Below are 18,521 nucleotides of genomic sequence, written 5' to 3' on the forward strand. Positions count from 1 at the left end.
TTGTTGTGCTTTTAATTTCCATTTTCCTCATTACTGATGAGGTAAAAAATGTTTACAATGGTACAAAAGTGATATGTGTTCAGTAAAAGCCATACTTTGAATTTTGAAAAATTTCATGTGTTTAGGGTTGTTTATGTTTCTTCTGCTATGAAATTCCTATTCATTTCTTTTATATATTTTTCTATCAGACTGGTCATGTTTTTCCTATTTATTTTAGGATGCTTTAATATTTCAATTCATACTAGAAAATTTCCAGTGATTTTTCCAGCTAAGACTTTGTGAAAAATTTCAAAGTATTTAAAAATACCTTATACAAAATTTCAAGATACTTATACAAAGATATTTACTGAAGCATTTTGGTAATTCTAAAGAAAAATTGGCAATAACCTAATTGGCCATAAATAGGAGTTGGTAGTATAGTCATAAAATTGAAACAGACATTAAAAATAATTTTAATACATCCCTATTGAAACAGAATGATTTCCAGAATCCAGGAGCAATAATTCAGGAGTAGAATAGGATATATTGTGTAATCTCATTCGTGAAAAAAATTTTTTTTGAAAAATGTTACAGTACATAAATATAGACTCTGCATACAAATATGTACACACAGGCTGGTATATGTATGAAAACTTTTGAGAGATAACAGGAAATTACATGGTCACACCTGAGGAAAGAGATTGGTGCTTAAGGATAAGAAAAGATTTACTTTTTTTCTTTAAAATATTTATTTATTGGGACACCTGGGTTGCTCAGTGGGTTAAGCCTCTGCCTTCAGCTCAGATCATGATTTCAGGGTCCTGGGATCGAGCCCCACTTTGGGCTCCCTGCTCAGTGGGTAGCCTGCTTCCTCTTCTTTGCTTGCCTCTCTGCGATCTCTCTCTCTCTCTGTCAGATGAATAAATAAAATCTTTTTTAAAAAAAGATTTATTTTAGAGAGAAAGAGAGAAAATCTCAAGCAAACTCCACATGAAATGCAGAGCCCGATGTGGGGCTTGATCTAATAACCCTAAGATTATAACCTGAGCTGAAATCAAGAGTCAGAGGCCTAAACTGACTAAGACAATAGGTGCTCTGGGATTGACTTTTTTTCTTAGAGGAGAGAACTCATGTGTGTGAGAGGGGAGTAGTAGGGGAGGGGAAGCAAGGGAAGAGGGAGATGGAGGCAGTGATGAGGGCACAGAAGCAGAGAGAGAGAGAGAATCCTAAGTAGACCCCAAGCTGAACACAGAGCCCAATGCAGGGGGTCAATCTCACCACCCTGAGATCATGACCTAAGTGGAAATCAAGAGTCAGAGGCCTGACTGAGCCACCCAGATACCTGAGATTTACTTTTAATTATATTTTTTTCTGTTCTATTTTTTTCATGCCATGTATTACTTTTATTTACATTTTATTTATTTATGAAAAATCTGTACTTGTTAGAATGTATGATTAGGTATATCAGTATGGAGAGAGGGAGAAGTCTTGGATCATTTCTAAATTTTTAAATTTGAGAAACAGGTTGAATGGTGGTACAAAAAAATCAAGGAAGGGAATGCAGGGGAGAAGCATCTGGGGGGGGTTGGAATTATGAGTTAAAATTTAAGATTATTTTAAGCCTGTGTCAAATGTCCTACCTGTTGCTTTTTTATACGTAATGTTCCCTAGAGAAAAATCTATCCTTGAGCTCATCTTTTCATAGCAGTAGCACTAGGGAAATAAATTGTGGGACTTCTTGCCCACTCTTTGTGAAAGAAAGTATAGAATTAATCATTTATTTTTATTATTTTTCATTTATTTAAATTGATTAATATAGTGTATTATTAGTTTCAGAGGTAGAGTTTAGTGATTCATCAGCTGAACAGAATCCCCAGTGCTGACTACCTCAAGTGCCCTCCTTAATGCCCATCACCCAGTCACCCTATCCCCTCACTGTTCTTCCCTCCAGTAGCCTCAGTCTATTTCCTAGAGTTAGAGTCTTATGGTTTTTCTCCCTCTCTGATTTCATCTTATTTTATTTTTCCTTCCCCTCCCCTATGTTCATCTGTTTTGTTTTCAAAATTCCACATATGAATGAAATTATATGATACTTGTTTTTCTCTGACTGATTTATTTTTCTTAGCATAATACCCTAGTTCCATCCATGTCATTGCAAATGGCAAGATTTCATTCTTTGTGATGGCCGAGAAATATTTCATCATATGTATGTATGGATATAATATTCCATCATATATGAGACATGTCTCTCTCTCTCTCTCTCTCTCTCTATCTATCTATCTATCTATATATAAAATCTCACATCTTCTTTATCCATTCATCTGTCGGTGGACATCTGGGCTCTTTTCATAGTTTCACTATTGCGGATGTTGTTGCTATAAACATTGGTGTGCATGTGTCCCTTCCAATTACTTTGTATCCTTTGAATAAATCCCTAGTAGTGTAATTGCTGTGTTGTAGGGGAGCTCTATTATAACTTTTGAGGAAACTCAGTACTAATTTCCAGAGTGGCTGTACCAGTTTGCATTCCCACCAAAAGGATAAAAGGGTCCCCCTTTCCCCATATCCTCACCAACATCTGTTTTTTTCAGAGTTGTTCATTTTAGCCATAGAATGTATTATTAATGACAGTGTACATTAATGCTATTGGATCAGACAGAATATCAGTTCAGTTACTCAAACTGTTACCTAAGGTAGCAGAGGCTTAATAAGGGTGGAAGTTTATTTTCCTTTTCATGTAAAAATCCAGGCAGATGGACTAAGGCTGGTATGGAAACTGCATAACCATCATTTTCCAAGCTTCTTCCATCTTTTACCCTGTCATCCTCAATGCATGGCTTCCACTGTGGGACCCAAGTTGGCTGCTCTGACTGCTACCATAATGTCTATGTTATAGCTATGGTAGGTTGTATAAGGAAATGGCAGGCACTACTTTATTTTGAGAGCATAATAGAGAAGTACAGACACAGGGTCACATGTAGCAATGCAGCTAAATATTCTATTTCTATATATAGGGAGAATAGACAACTAGCCACGTCTTCCACAGATGTCTCTTCACAATTCTCTGACTCTTAAATTACATGTATTTCCTTAAGTGACATTGAAGTGTATGAAAACTACCTTCCATATGTTTCAAAGTTATCAGGTCCAATACACTTGTTTGGTGCAGTAAAAAGTGGGATAAGAGGGGCGCCTGGAAATGACAGAATTACCTTGGAAGAATATTGAAAAAGAGATCACAAGTTTTACAGAGGAAATGCATTTATTATATGATCCCAGAGAACCCACTGTTTGTTTATTTTCCTGGTAACTTGCCAGAGGACACTCCTTCAATTAAGGCAATAGGAAATGCACTGCTAAAGGTCGAACCAACATCTTTAAGAACTCGATGGCTTTCTGCTGAAAGCCAACAATAATCAGAGGAGATACAGTCATAGAACTGGGCTCAAGAAAGGTGGTAGTGTTCTGGAATGGCAGTGTCCCAGGGCAGCACTTATATAGAGAAACAAGGTGGAAAAAATACTAGCAAGCAGCAAGAAGAGAATGGTAACTAGGGTATGTTGTTTGTTTACGAGATCACAGTGTGTTCCTAGGAAGAAGACGCATGAGTAGCCCCAAACTATGATAAATATGACAAGTATAACCAGACTTGCATAATCCAGAAGATAAGCAGCTGGAGAGCAGATGTCAGTCAGCACACTTGATAATTATGTTCCTATAGCAGTTTTGAGATCTAAGCCAACTTTTTCTTATAAAGGCCCTGCAATGCTGTAGCAAATAAATATGATAAATATTTTCTCATTTCTTCTTCACAGGGACCTACACACCTGAGTGTGCAGTAAATAAAGGTGGATTACCTAGACCTCTTGGGAATTGTTGGATATAAGTTCTGAGCTGACACTGATGTCAAAGATCCTAAATGCTGGTGCTCTGGGTAGAGTGGGGGCTTATGGAGAAAACAGATCAATAGAGGCACTGTACAAGTCCATCTCACAGGTGGGTTCAATGCATTTGCAAACTCACACTGGTTGTTTCTTCAGTTCCTGAGTAAATAACTGTGATATTTTTATCAGCTGGCAAAATTCTTACATTGGTTTCATGACCTATTGAAGAAGAGCCATTACTTGGAAAGGACCAAGTAGAAGCTCCTAAAATTGTCCATACATCCTCCTGCCAAGAAAGTGAACCAGAAGTGATATGTCATCCTGAGGGCAGTTGCAGAGTTTAACATGCCTGTCAAAAACTTAACAGAAGAATGAATAGTGGTCTTCATTTCTACTTTTAAATCTCCTATATGATCTTCGCAAAAAAAGACAAATGAAGCATAAGTGATAGTCCCAACCGTAGCTGCTCTGCCTGATTTGGTGTCTTTACTCCAACTGATCAAAACAACCTCTGGGACTTGATATACAGCTATTGATCTAGTTAATGTATTCCTTTCAATCTCTGTCAGTAATGATGATCAAAACCAGTTTGCTTTTATACTGGAGGGAGAGCAGTACATATCCATGCAGTTGCTCCAGCATTATAGTAAGTCCCTTAATGTAGTTTTAATATGACCTGTGAGAACCCAGATGATGTTGCTATTTTATAGAACATCACTTTTGTCCACTATGTTGATGACATCAACTTGTTAACTTAGTGTTTGATAAATAACAAGTACTCTGGACTCCTCAGTAAGACAAATACATGCCAGAGGTGGAAGATATACCACACAAATTCAGGGCCCTGTAACATCAACAGCTTTAAGGGGTTATATGGTCTATGGAGTTTAGAGGAAGGACCTCTGCAAAAGATCCAAACTGTGGTGTAAGCTGTTCCACTTTTTCGGTCATGTGGCCCATCAGATCCCATGATGCTAGAGGTATACATTGTAGATAAAAATGCTTTTTGGAAATGGAAAAATGTTCCATGCTCATGGATTGGAAAAACAAATATTGTGAAAATGTCTATCCTACCTAAAGCAATCTACATGTTTAATGCAATCCCTATCAAAATCCCCATCCATTTTTTTTTCAAAGAAATGGAACAAATAATCCTAAAATTTATATGGAACCCGAAAAAACCTCAAATAGCCAGAGGAATGTTGAAAAGGAAAGCCAAAGTTGGTGGCATCACAATTCCAGACTTCAAGCTATATTACAAAACTGTCATCATCAAGACAGTATGGTACTGGCACAAAAACAGACACACAGATCAATGGAACAGAATAGAGATCCCAGAAATGGACCCTCAATTCTATGGTCAACTAATCTTTGACAAAGCAGGAAAGAATGTCCAATGGAAAAAAGACCGTTTCTTCAATAAATGGTGTTGGAAAATTGGATAGCCACATGCAGAAATATGAAACTGGACTATTTCCTTACACCACACATGAAAATAGCCTCAAAATGGATGAAGGACATCAATGTGAGAAAGGAATCCATCAAAATCCTTGAGGCGAACACAGGCAGCAACCTCTTCAACCTCAGCGGCAGTAACTTCTTCCTAGGAACAACGCCAAAGGCAAGGGAAGCAAGGGCAAAAATGAACTATTGGGACTTCATCAAGATCAAAAGCTTCTGCACAACAAAGGAAATAGTCATCAAAACCAAAAAACAACTGACAAAATGGGAGAAGATATTTGCAAACGACATATAAGATAAAGGGCTAGTATCCAAAATCTATAAAGAACTTATCAAACTCCACATCCAAAGAACAAATAATCCAATCAAGAAATGGGCAGAGGGATTCACGGACCTGTACTCCTGGGGATAAAAATACATTATATGTTTATAAAAAAAATAAAAAAATTAACTAAAAATAAAAAAATTAGATGGAAAAAGAGAGAGAGAGAGAGAGGCCGCTAACGCTCTTGAGTGTTCTACACTGCAAGGGAAGGAACAAGAATCCAAGATTATGGCATCTTCGAAACTCTTGTCCTGAATTATGATTTAACGTAATCTCTTCTTAGGTCTCAAGTTCTTGAAGGATGGCTCTTACATCTGTATACTCCCTTACCAATTAGCAGAGCATGTTTGTGAAAATGTTAGTGACAATAAAGTCACATAAAATCACACAAAATAAGAAAAAAGAAATGGGCAGAGGACATGAACAGACATTTCTGTGAAGAAGACATCCTGATGGCCAACAGACACATAAAAGAGTGCTTCACATCACTCAGCATCAGGGAAATACAAATCAAAACCAAAATGAGATACTACCTCATACCAGTCAGAATGGCTAAAATTAACAAGTCAGGAAATGACAGATGCTGGTGAGGATGCGGAGAAAGGGGAACCCTCCTACACTGTTGGTGGGAATGCAAGCTGGTGCAACCACCCTGGAAAACAGCATGAAGGTTCCTCAAAGAGTTGAAAATAGAGCTACCCTATGACCCAGCAATTGCACTACTGGGTATTTACCCTAAAGATACAAATGTAGTGATCCGAAGGGGCACGTGCACCCGAATGTTTATAGCAGCAATGTCCACAATAGCCAAACTGTGGAAAGAACCTAGATGTCTATGGATGAATGGATAAAGAAGAAGTGGTATATATATACAATGGAGTACTATGCAGCCATCAAAAGAAATGAAATCTTGCCATTTGCAATAACATGGTTTGGAACTAGAGGGTATTATGCTTAGTGAAATAAGTCAATCAGAGAAAGACAATTATCATATGATCTCTGATATGAGGAAGTTGAGAGGCAACATGGGGGTTTTGGGGGGTAGGAAAAGAATAAATGAAACAAGATGAGATTGGGAGGGAGACAAACCACAAGAGACTCTTAATCTCACAAAACAAACTGAGGGTTGCTGGGGGTAGGGGGGAAGGGAGAGGGTGGTGGGGTTATGGACTTTGGGGAAGGTATGTGCTATGGTGAGTGCTGTGAAGTGTGTAAACCTGGTGATTTACAGACCTGTACCCCTGGGGCTAATAATACATCATATGTTAATAAAAATTTTTTTTAAATGCTTCTTGGAGGCCCTAGAAAGGCCTAATATGAGATATGCATTGTAGATTCTCCAGGGTTGTGGACCAGTGGTAGGACTTTTATAGAAGAAAACTACTTGATGTTTAAAAAAGAGCCCTGGGAGACACTGAGTGCCTGACCACAGGATATTGAATGATTATATGCCCAGAGTTTCACAACAGAAGATATACACCATCAGATCCAAGGAATCATGAGGTTAAGCTGGTGAAACAGCGCTCTGTCAGATGATAGAATGATACACTTAGATCATATCAAGCAGATCATCTCTCTGCTTGACTTATTTCACTCAGAATTCTGTGAATCCTTTTGCCTTATGTTATGTCCACCAGGGAGCGTCTACTGAAGAAAAGGCACTAAATGACCAAACAGTCTTACTAGGCAGGGCAACTCATGTCAGTTCTTCTGTTCTCAGCCATTAGAGTGCTTATACAATAGGCCCTTGAATAGAGTGGACAAAATGGCAGACTTGGAGGCTATTCATGTACCCAATAGTAAGGACACCTCTTAGAAAGCTGGATATAGCTACTGCCCCTGCTTATTGACCTAACTGTGCACAGCACAGAGCAGTGCTGAGCCCTCAATAAGACACCATCTTTCAAGGATACCAGCCAGGCACTTAGCGATAGGTTGATTATATCAGAACTTTCCACTCTGGACTAATTCATCCTTTTGAATTTGACATCCTTTTGCATATGTTTTTGTCTTCCTGACTGAAGTGCCTCTGGAGTTCATACCATCAGAGTGATTACAGAATGTATGATTTACTAACATAGGATTCCACACAAGAATGCATCAGACTCAAGAGATCCATTTTAAGACAAAGAAGGTTTATTGTCCTGGAACGACCTAGGAAGTTCTGACCCAATGAAATACTAGCCTTGTGATCTTGGCCAAGTTATTAATCTCTTTTTGTCTCAGTCTGTCCATCTATTAAGATGAAGATGACAGGGGGCACCTGGGTGGCTCAGTGGGTTAAGCCGCTGCCTTCGGCCCAGGTCATGATCTCAGTGTCCTGGGATCGAGTCCCGCATCGGGCTCTCTGCTCAGCAGGGAGCCTGCTTCCCTCTCTCTCTCTCTCTGCCTGCCTCTTCATCTACTTGTGATTTCTCTCTGTCAAACAAATAAATAAAAAATCTTTAAAAAAAAAAAAAAAAAAAAAAAAGATGAAGATGACAGGGATCCTGGTTAAGATCATGTGAGATGAGGCAATGTGTAAAAAGCCCTTCAGATACCATCAGGTGTAATGATAGGAATGCATTCTGGATGTGGAGCTGTGGTCTATAGGACGAGCTTGTGAGGGAATTGGTATTACAAGTTACAGGATTTGTCATCTGGTAAGGGAAGGAAATGTGCCGGTAGCAGTTCCTATGGCCCTGAGGCCCTGTGGTTTCTTTTAGCATGTTGGAGCAGATTCCAAGTGGAGGAAGCTTTTTGCTTTGTTATCTCAGGAGACTTTCATGTATAGTAATCATTCCAAGTTGGTGTGCTCCTTTCGTTTTCTCTGAATACCTGGACTCTGTCCAGTTTCCTGCAAAAGAACTGTATTGAAAGCTCTTTCTGTTGTAAATACAAACTTTCTCAGGGATTCAAGAATTTTGGAGCTTGAAATTGATTGGCTGAGTCATGAGCCCATGAGAATCAGTGTTCATATTTGAAGTTCTGCCTCATTCATATTGCACAGCAAGTAGTACTTCTGGGGGATCTGAGCCAGGTCTTCCAAAAGACACAGTCTCTGAGCACCAGAGGCTCCTAATAACCATACCCCTCAGTTTTGTAGCTCTTTAAATAGTCATACATGTGTCCTTCTTCCTGAATTATCTTTGAACATACTGAGCAGAAAAGTGTTTGGTTAGATACGTATTAAGATTTTCATGTAAGCTTCTGTGTAGATTTTATTTAAATGGCAGAGAACAACTATGCAGAAACAAATAACTAGAAAAATAAAATGATCTGTTGTATTTTTATTCTTTGCATCATCCCAGCCAAATTATTATCTGTGGAGAAAAGAGGATCTCTTGTCACTGTTTTCTGAGGGCATATGTTGAGGGTAGTGATTATTAGAACCCAGCAGTTAGTAGGTACTCCTCATTTTCCTTTTAGTATTCAAAAAAGTTCAATTTTCCTGTGCCATACCTTGAAGGACAATGCAGACCCTTGAGAATTTGAAAAAGACGGGATCAGATCAGACTATCTTAAAAAATTACCCTGCCCTGGGATCAAAGTTGGCTAGGAGTTTGGTGGGAGGAGGTAGTGTAGAGGTTGGAGGAAAGAGCCTGAGCTCAGTAGAATGAATAAAAAGTAGTGGGAAGCTCCTTCCCACTCACTAGGACAATAAGGGTGGGGTACAGAGCATGAGGATTGATAGTCAGGCAGGAATAGGCTCCAGTCCCCCAAGGATCATAATTTCAAGAGTTGTGAAGTGACCTGGCAAAGGGTTCCATTGCATCAGCGCCATGAGGTGATTTGGTAAATTACGAGATGACACTGGGGGATGAACTCAAATCACCCATAGAGAGAGGAGTTGCTGTAATGCTCTGAATCACTCCCACCAAAGAGCTATGAAGAAATCCCATGGGCCACTCTCTAGCCAATACAGAACCACTCATGCAGCAAGAACAGGCCACAATCATTGGAGAGCCACTGCACATTAGGTAGGGATGTGGTCAGTCTTTCTGTGAAGCTGGGCCTATTCGGGGAACTGGGAGAACCCAGACATCATCTCACAACCAGGAACCAACCAGAAACTGAAGTGATACAACTGGCTTAGGACTCTAGCAGTGACAACTTCAGTAATACAATGGGAATCTTGAATGTCACATGGAGGCAATTGCAAGTCTGCCAAACTGGGACTAGTAAACTGGTGAAGAGAGAAGAGAAATTCAGTGTTGAGTGAGAGTGAGAGTGAGGGAGAAAGAGAAGGAAGTCACTTGAAATGAGTTCACAAACCCAAATTCCACAATGCACCAAGCAGCTAATGTCATTAAGATAGACAAGAAAATTGACTATGAATTCATTCCAAACAAAAGTAACTAAAATTTTAACAAGCATCTTTTTTTTAAAAAAGATTTTATTTATTTATTTGACAGACAGAGATCACAAGTAGGCAGAGAGACAGGCAGAGAGAGAGAGAGGAGGAAGCAGGCTCCCCGCTGAGCAGAGAGCCCAATGCGGGGCTTGATCCCAGGACCCTGAGACCATGACCTGAGCTGAAGGCAGCGGCTTAACCCACTGAGCCACCCAGGTGCCCCAAATTTTAACAAGCATCTTTAGGATTGTTAAAGAGATAAAGAAGAGATACTATCCATAAATACAACAACAATTTATGAGAAAGGTAGAAAAGATAGAGAAAAAATAGTTAATTGAAAATCTTGGAAATTACATACATATACACACATATACATATATATATCAATACTTACATATTATATAAGAAAATACATAAATGTAATACATATTTCAATTTTGTTGTATATGTACATTTTATGTTATACATGACCTATGCATACATGCTATATACGTATTATAAATAATTGGATATGCACATGTATTTAATATGTATATAATGTATATATGTGTATATTCATATATGTGCATAAACATAAATCCTGATTATAGTAAAAAAGAAAACCTGTGCATTGAAAGATACTTTTGAGAAATTCCTTCATTTGAAGAAACAATAAATTGAGAGATAAATTTGAGATAAATAAATTTGAGAAAACAATAAATAAAATATATGAAAGAACCATAAAAATACATGGTGAATAGTTGGAGAGACTTCAACATATATCTAATTATTCCAGAAAAACTGAAGAGAGAAAATAATGGCAATGTAATATTTACTGAGATAATGGCAGATATTTTCCAGGTTTGGAGAAAAACATACCATCTTTGATTGAAAATAAAGAAAAATAACAAATAAAGCAGAAGAAATAAAAATGAATCTGTAGTTGGACATAGCATAAATGAAACTGAAAAACATTAAGTATAAATACAAAAAATGTAAACTCCCAAAGGAAAAGTCCCAAATAATCTACAAAATGGAGACAGAACTAAGACAATGGGGTAATATATCCAATATTTTGAGAGACAGTAGACATCATCCTAGAAATGTACACTTGGGGGGCGCCTGGGTGGCTCAGTGGGTTAAGGCCTCTGCCTCCAGCTCAGATCATGATCTCAGGGTCCTGGAATCGAGTCCCAGGTCAGGCTCTCTGCTCGGCAGGGAGCCTGCTTCCTCCTCTCTCTGCCTGCCTCTCTGCCTATTTCTGATCTATCTCTGTCAAAGAAACAAATACAATCTAAAAAAAAAAAAAAAAAAAGAAATGTACACTCGGGTAAACCATAATTCAAAGGAAAAAATGAAACTAAGACATTTTTCAGATAATAAAATTTCTAGAGAATTTGTTGCTAATTGATTCTTGTTGAAAAAAAAAATGATTATATGGTGAATTGTAATAGAAGAGAAGTACACCTAGAGGGAACACACATGAGTTAAAAGGAGACACATAGGACATTGAGAAACATATAAAGGCACACAAATTGATAAAATATGCTGAAAATTTTATTCTCTAACTAAAACTCTAGCCTGCAATAATAAGGTGTGTGTGTGTTTTCTGATAAAGGAATATTAAAGCTTTGTATTTTTCAGAGAGGGCTATAAAGATATGGATTAACTTCAATTTTAAAAAAGTGATTGAAAAAATATATAGGGTACCACTAAGGGAAAATAAATACATTCCAAAGCTTCCATGAAAGTGGGAGATATAAGAAATGTAGAAAACTTTATCAACTTAACAAAAGGCAGAAAAACAAAACAGAAAAACAAAAACAAAGAGAAAGCATGATAAGTAAAAAACATAAAATATGAAGAGAAAATGGAAATATATACTGATCACAGGAGAAAATGCAAATATATACCAATCACAGTGAATATGAATGAATTAAACTCACTTAGTGAAATTCAGTCTGTCATGAGGACAATATGTAGCTTACAAGAGACCCAACTAAACTAAAAATCACACAAATTTTTAATAAATAAAGTATTAAATAAAGTATTAAAATAAAATAAATACTAAAGTATTAAAATAAAGTATTAAAATATAGTATTAAATAAAGTATTAAAATAAAATAAAGTATTAAAAAATATACCAAGAAAATAATTAAAGGATATATCAATGTTAATATCAAATAAAACAAAATAGAATGTGAGACAAAAGACTTTGATAGGAATGAAGAACATTCTACCCGGAAAATATAATAATGAATTTGTGGGCACCTAAAAACATAACCTTGAAACATATAAAGCAAAAAATAAATTACATGGTGAAATTGACAAAACACAATGTAGTTGAATTAAAAGCATGAACATGAAATGAGAGGATTTCAGAAAAATATTTAAAGCCTGGGACTTGAGAAAGGATTTTTTTGGTCACAAAACACTAAGACACAAACCATAAAGGAAAATATTACATTTCTGTTTACAATTAAAAAGCCTTGTTATAACAGAAGATGTAACTAATCTCAAGGGTTTCACCACTTGGGGCACATTGAATTGAGCACAATCCAAGGAAATATTGAAAGCAAAGAAATTTTTTTTTTATTAAAGATTTTACTTTTTTATTTATTTGACAAAGAGAGATCACAAGTAGGCAGAGAGGCATGCAGAGAGAGAGAGAGAGGAGGAAGCAGGCTCCTTGCTGAGGAGAGAGCCAGCAGGATGCGGGACTTAATCCCAGGACCCTGAGATTCTGACCTGAGCAGAAGGCAGAGGCTTAACCCACTGAGCCACCCAGGCACCCTGAAAGCAAAGAAAATTTTTAGTACTTGTTACAAGTAAGGGGACAGGGAAATAGGAAATATATATCAAAACTATATAAAGTACCATTTCACATCTATTGTATAGGAAAAATAATATAAAGAGTTGGTGCAACAAAACACTCATAGGTTCCTGGTGGGAATATAAATTGTAAGGAGAGCAATTAGTCAGTTTTAGAGAAGCCAAAGATTTCCATGACCCTAAGGTGGATTTTCAGTTTCTAAGTTTATACCATAAAGAAATTGCCACATAAGTTCATGAAATAAATGAATGATTATATTCATTGTTCTAGAGAAGAAAAGAAAAAATCCAAGCATCCAATAGAGGAAAGATAAATACATTGTGAGATGTTCATACAATTTAGTATTATTAAGATGGATAAACTAGGCCTACATGTATCAACATGAATAAATTTCCAAAATTTATTATTCATGATAAAAGTGAAAAGTACCTATAATATGGCACCATTCATTTAAAATTTTAAAACTTGAAAACAATACTATAAATTGCTTATGATTACTGTAAACAAAAATTCAACTGAATAAATTTTAGTATATGTGCTGCCGAAGCGAGCACTCAACTGAATAAATTTTAAAGATATAATTGGCTTTATTAGTTGATTCATGAATCAGGCAGTTTAAGTATTCCATCTAACAAGTAAAGGGGAGTCTTACCATGCAGATTACCTCATCTTCTTTGGAGAATGAAAAGGCTCATGTGATAAACTCATTGGCACTAATCCAAAAATTTCTGACAGACCAGTTAAGCCTAGATTTGGGGGGGATGTTGAAACTGAAATCAGATTGCTTATTAAGACCCAGCTTGGGGATTCAGTCAAAGAGACACCATTTTGGACCTGGGGTTTTCTTTTTAACATTATAATCTAAAATGAATGTAAAAGAAATTTTGGGTGGGGTGCCTGGGTGGCTCAATCAGTTAAGCATCTGACTCTTGATCTCAGCTGAGATCACAACCTCAGGCTTGTGAGTTCAGGCTCCATGTTGGGCTCCACGCACAGAATGGAGCCTACTTCCCCCCCCCCCCCGAGCCTACTTTTTTTTTTAAAGACATTTTAAATGTTATATATTGTGTTTAAAATATTATTCTGGGGGTCCCTGGGTGGCTCAGTGGGTTAAACCTCTGCCTTTGGCTCAGGTCATGATCTCAGGGTCCTAGGATCGAGCCCCACGTTGGGTTCTCTGCTCAGCAGGGAGCCTGCTTCCCCCCCTCCCCCGCCATGCCTTCCTCTCTGCCTACTTGTGATCTCTGTCAAATAAATAAATAAAGTCTTTTAAAAAGTATTATTCTGACTTCTGATTTCAGCAATGACATGTCTAAGGCTCTGAAGTAATTGTTCCCATCCTTACAATAAGAAAAATGTTGAATGCAATAAAAATCAGTGACTTTTTTTGGACCCATAAGAGAACTGGTCACAGAAAATTGCCAAACTGAAATCTGGACACACAGGCAAATACAGAGAATCATACTTGAGATCTTCTTACCTGGAGCAGAAGTTAATGAAGCCATAAAATGATGAGTACACTTAAGTGGTCATTTGGATGAACTGTTGGAGGCTGAGTGTGGACTAACATGAGAATAAGAAACTCTTATTCTTAGGAGGGACTCACACTTCCATAGGTTTTACCTCCATGTGAAGAGCCAAGGAAATTCTGCCTCGCAGCTCTGGCTGGGAGGTGCGTGGGGAGAAGAAAAGCTATCATTTTGAAATACATCCAGAGCACTCTTCAAAACAAAGGACTACTCTCTAGTGGAAAAGACTCTCCCAGCATCTTACCCCACCTACTAGGAAAGGCCTTTACCCAACTCCAGCTCACTTTTGCCTTCCTGTCTTACCTAAGGGGGAGAAGTTAAGAAATAATTGTGAAAGGCCCAGCCAAGGAACACAGGCCCACTAAAAGCTTGAGATTTAATTACAGAATTTTAGAATGCTTTCCCTCCTCCACACCTTAGCACCTCATTAACAGGGCTCCAGTATAATCACAGTGGATTATAGCTAAAAGAACTTAAAAATACAGACTTAATTCAAGAAGGATGCAAAATCAAGGACACTGGAGGAGGAATTTAAAGCCTCCAAAACCTATATAGTTCATTCATTTTCAGGACCCAGTATATTAATTTCTGGGCCACTGAAACAAATTAGCACAAACTGGGTGGCTTACAAATAACAGAAATTTATTATCTCACAGTTCTGGAGACCAGAAGTCCAAGATGGATATGTTGCATCCCTTGGTTTGTACATGTTGTTCTCCTTGTGTCAAGGTCACCAATCATATTGGATTAAAGGCCCACCCTACTCTAGTAAAACTTCATCTTAACAAATTATATCTGCAATGACCTTATTTCCAAAAAGGTAAAATTCCTAGGTATTAAGGATTAGGACTTAAATATTGGAATCTTAGAGATGCACAATACAACCCATTACACAATTCAACCCTTTAGACAGACTAATAAAATAATAAAGAAAACATGAATTGATAATATCAGAAATAAAAGAAAGCACCAGACCTAGACGGTTTTATTGGTGATTTCTATCAGATACACTTTAAAAAGAAACAATACTGGTGGGAAGGCAATCTTTTCCAGAAAACAGAGGTTGAGGGAACATATCCTAATTCATTATACAAGGCTAGCAACACTCTACTACCAAAACCTGACAAAAACATCATTAAAAAGGAAAGCTACAGATTGCTGCTATCTTTCATGAACATACATGCAAAAATCCTCAATAAGGTATTTGCAAATAAAATCTAACAGTGTTTGAAAAGAATTATACATCTGAACCACAGGGATTATTCCAAGTATGGAAGTATGGAAGGCTGTTTCAATATCTGAAAATTAACTAAAGTAATCTACCACATCAATGACCTAGAGAAGAAAAATCATACAATTGTGTCAATTGATACAGTAAAAGCATTTGGCAAAATCTAGCACCCGGGGGCACCTGGCTGGCTCAGTGGGTTAAAGCCTCTGCCTTCAGCTCAGGACATGATCCAGGAGTCCAGGGATCAAGCCCCACATCAGGCTTTCTGCTCAGCAGGAAGCCTGCTTCCCTTCCTCTCTCTCTCTGCCTGCCTCTTTGCCTACTTGTGATCTCTGTCTGTCAAATAAATAAATAAATAAATAATCTTGAAAAAAAATCTAACACCCATTCATAATAAAAATTCTCAGTAAACTAGGTAAGAGGAGAAATCCCACTGCTCAATGAAAAACATGTACAAAAACCTATAGCTAACATCATACTTTGTGGTGAGAAACTAGATGCTATTCCCCTGAGATCAGGTACAAGGCAAATGCAAAGATTTCTGCTCTCACCACTCCTACTCAACATTGTACTTGAAGCCCCAAATTGAACATTTAGAAAAAAAAGAGAAAGAAAATGCTGTACAGATTGGGAAAGAAAAAATAAAACTATAAGACTATTAAAACTAATAAGATTATTGGAGTAATGCAGATAAGAAATAATGGTGACATAGATCTATATGATGGTAGAGATGGAGAGAAGATAGAATTTTTTTTTCCAAATTCTATCAGTTGTGTTAAAATATAATTCCATCAAGTAGACTTTCTTCTCCAAATGCTACAGGACAGTGAAAAATGTGTAGATATAAAAGATTTGTAATCTTTTGTCTTCTAAGGACACATGCTTCAGGCTGGATGCTGGATGGCTAAATAGATGCTTTAAGAAGGTCAGCCTAAAGACAGAAATGACCAGAGACATAAAGCCATCCAGGGTCAGCCATATTGCCAGCACCAAAGTGGCAGTGGGGCTACCGCTAGAAAGTTTGGGCACTGAGCTGGCTGCTTGGTCCGCTACCTCCTTGATATCCTTTGAGCCTGGTCTGTGGCAGGACCACAGTCTTTTTCTCCATCTTTTGGGGGGGGGGGAGGAGATGAAATTTCTTATTATTTCATCTGGCTCTTCAAAGAACAGCTGCGCATGGAGCTTGGCCATGTCATCAGGCTCCAAATGCACCACGTGTTCAGCAGGTCTTAAACAGGGAATAGAAGTGAAGGAGCTTGAAGATAGATTAAGTGTGCATGCTGAGGGAGGTGGAAGCATTAAGAATGACTTTTAGCATTTGGTTTGCATAACTAGATTGGTGATGGGGCCATTTATAGACCTGGAAGAAGAAATCTGGAAGGAAAAATCACGAGTTAGGTTTTGGTCAAATGGATACTGAGATGTCTTGGAGACTTTAAAGTGACAAAACTTAGGTGTTTTTATATGTTCCTGGAGCTCAGAGAAGCACTGGGCTAGAAATTAGGGTGTGTGAATCATTTGTGTATAAATGGTAATTGAAACAATAGCTAAGAAGAAATTGCCTAGAAGAGATTACAGAGTGGAAAGAGGGTTAAAGACTGAGCCATGATATTTAATGACCAGTGGGAGGGAGAGGAACTGGAGAGGAGAGATAGGAATGGCTAGAAAAGAGGAGAAAATTGAGAGTAGTGAGTGTTTCAAACATTGGTCAAGTGTATTGACTATGCTGAGATACTGCAATGAAGACTGAAAAAAGCCATGAGCTTAGCAACATGGAGACCATTAATGGCTTAACAGGTGTTTTATGGGGGTGGTGAGGCTATATACCAAACTGGAGTGAGTTTAGGGTTGAGCAGAATATATGAAAATTATGATAACAAATACAGAAAATTAAGAACACTATGAAGTGAGAGAGAGAAGACTATAGTTTGCTAAAAGCTGGGAGGTGGAGGACACGAGTTGAGAAAGGAATTATTATTTTAAATAACAGATACTTCAGTATATCTTAAAGCTGGTGGAAAATGTTCAGTTGAGAGGGAAGAATGACTATACTAATAAGAAGAAAAGGGATAATGGATAGTGTAAAGTTCTTGAGTATGAGAGGGGGAAAAACTCCAAGCAGAGGTGGAGAGATTAGATCCCTCTATGATAACTGGAGAGATGTAGACCAGGACAGAAATACAAGGGAGGTATGTATGTTTTATTTTAGAAAGACAAAGTCTCTATCTGATGACTGCTGTTTTCTCTATAAAGTAGGGACTTCATTTCATTTATCTTGACTGGTGTGTATGTAAAATAAAACAATCTCTTCCAGTGTAGTTATTAACTCAAATTTTTAGGTACATAGTAGTTTAGTTTTGTGGATTATGGATTATATTATTTTTGGTATTATTTTTGGTGCACACTGTAGAATTATATACATCTTTAGGTTTTTAATGGTTTATAAAAGACCTAAAATCTTTCTATGAGGAGAAAAATTATAGAAATTACTATTAAAGGTGATTTTTAGATATATTTTTAAATGGCTGCATCATTTCCATCTTATATATGCATTATAATCATTTCAACATTAATTTTCTTAAATAATGCCATAATAAATATTCTTATAATGTGTCTTTGTCTCTCATCATTTCCTAAACATGAAATTACTAAACATTTTTTAAAAATCTCATAATGCATATTGTCAAATTGCCCTCCAGAAAGATACTCAGTTCATTTAGTCAAACTCCAAAGGCAAAATCTAATTGAGTGATAAGTATGCTAATTCAAAACCAGGATACTGTTTTTGGTCTCTAGAATTTATTTTAAATGAACATTTTCTAATTTGGAACCATAGGTGGCACTAAAGCATCAAGAAATGGAACCACTTCCATAATCCAAGGTTGGCAGGGATTACGAATGGACATCTCAGCCACCATTTTATAGCAGGCAAACTACATTTCTAGAATAAAATCCCTCTTGTTCTTA

The sequence above is a fragment of the Mustela lutreola genome, chromosome 4 (genome assembly GCF_030435805.1).
Source record: "Mustela lutreola isolate mMusLut2 chromosome 4, mMusLut2.pri, whole genome shotgun sequence".
Classification (NCBI taxonomy): Eukaryota; Metazoa; Chordata; class Mammalia; order Carnivora; family Mustelidae; genus Mustela; species Mustela lutreola.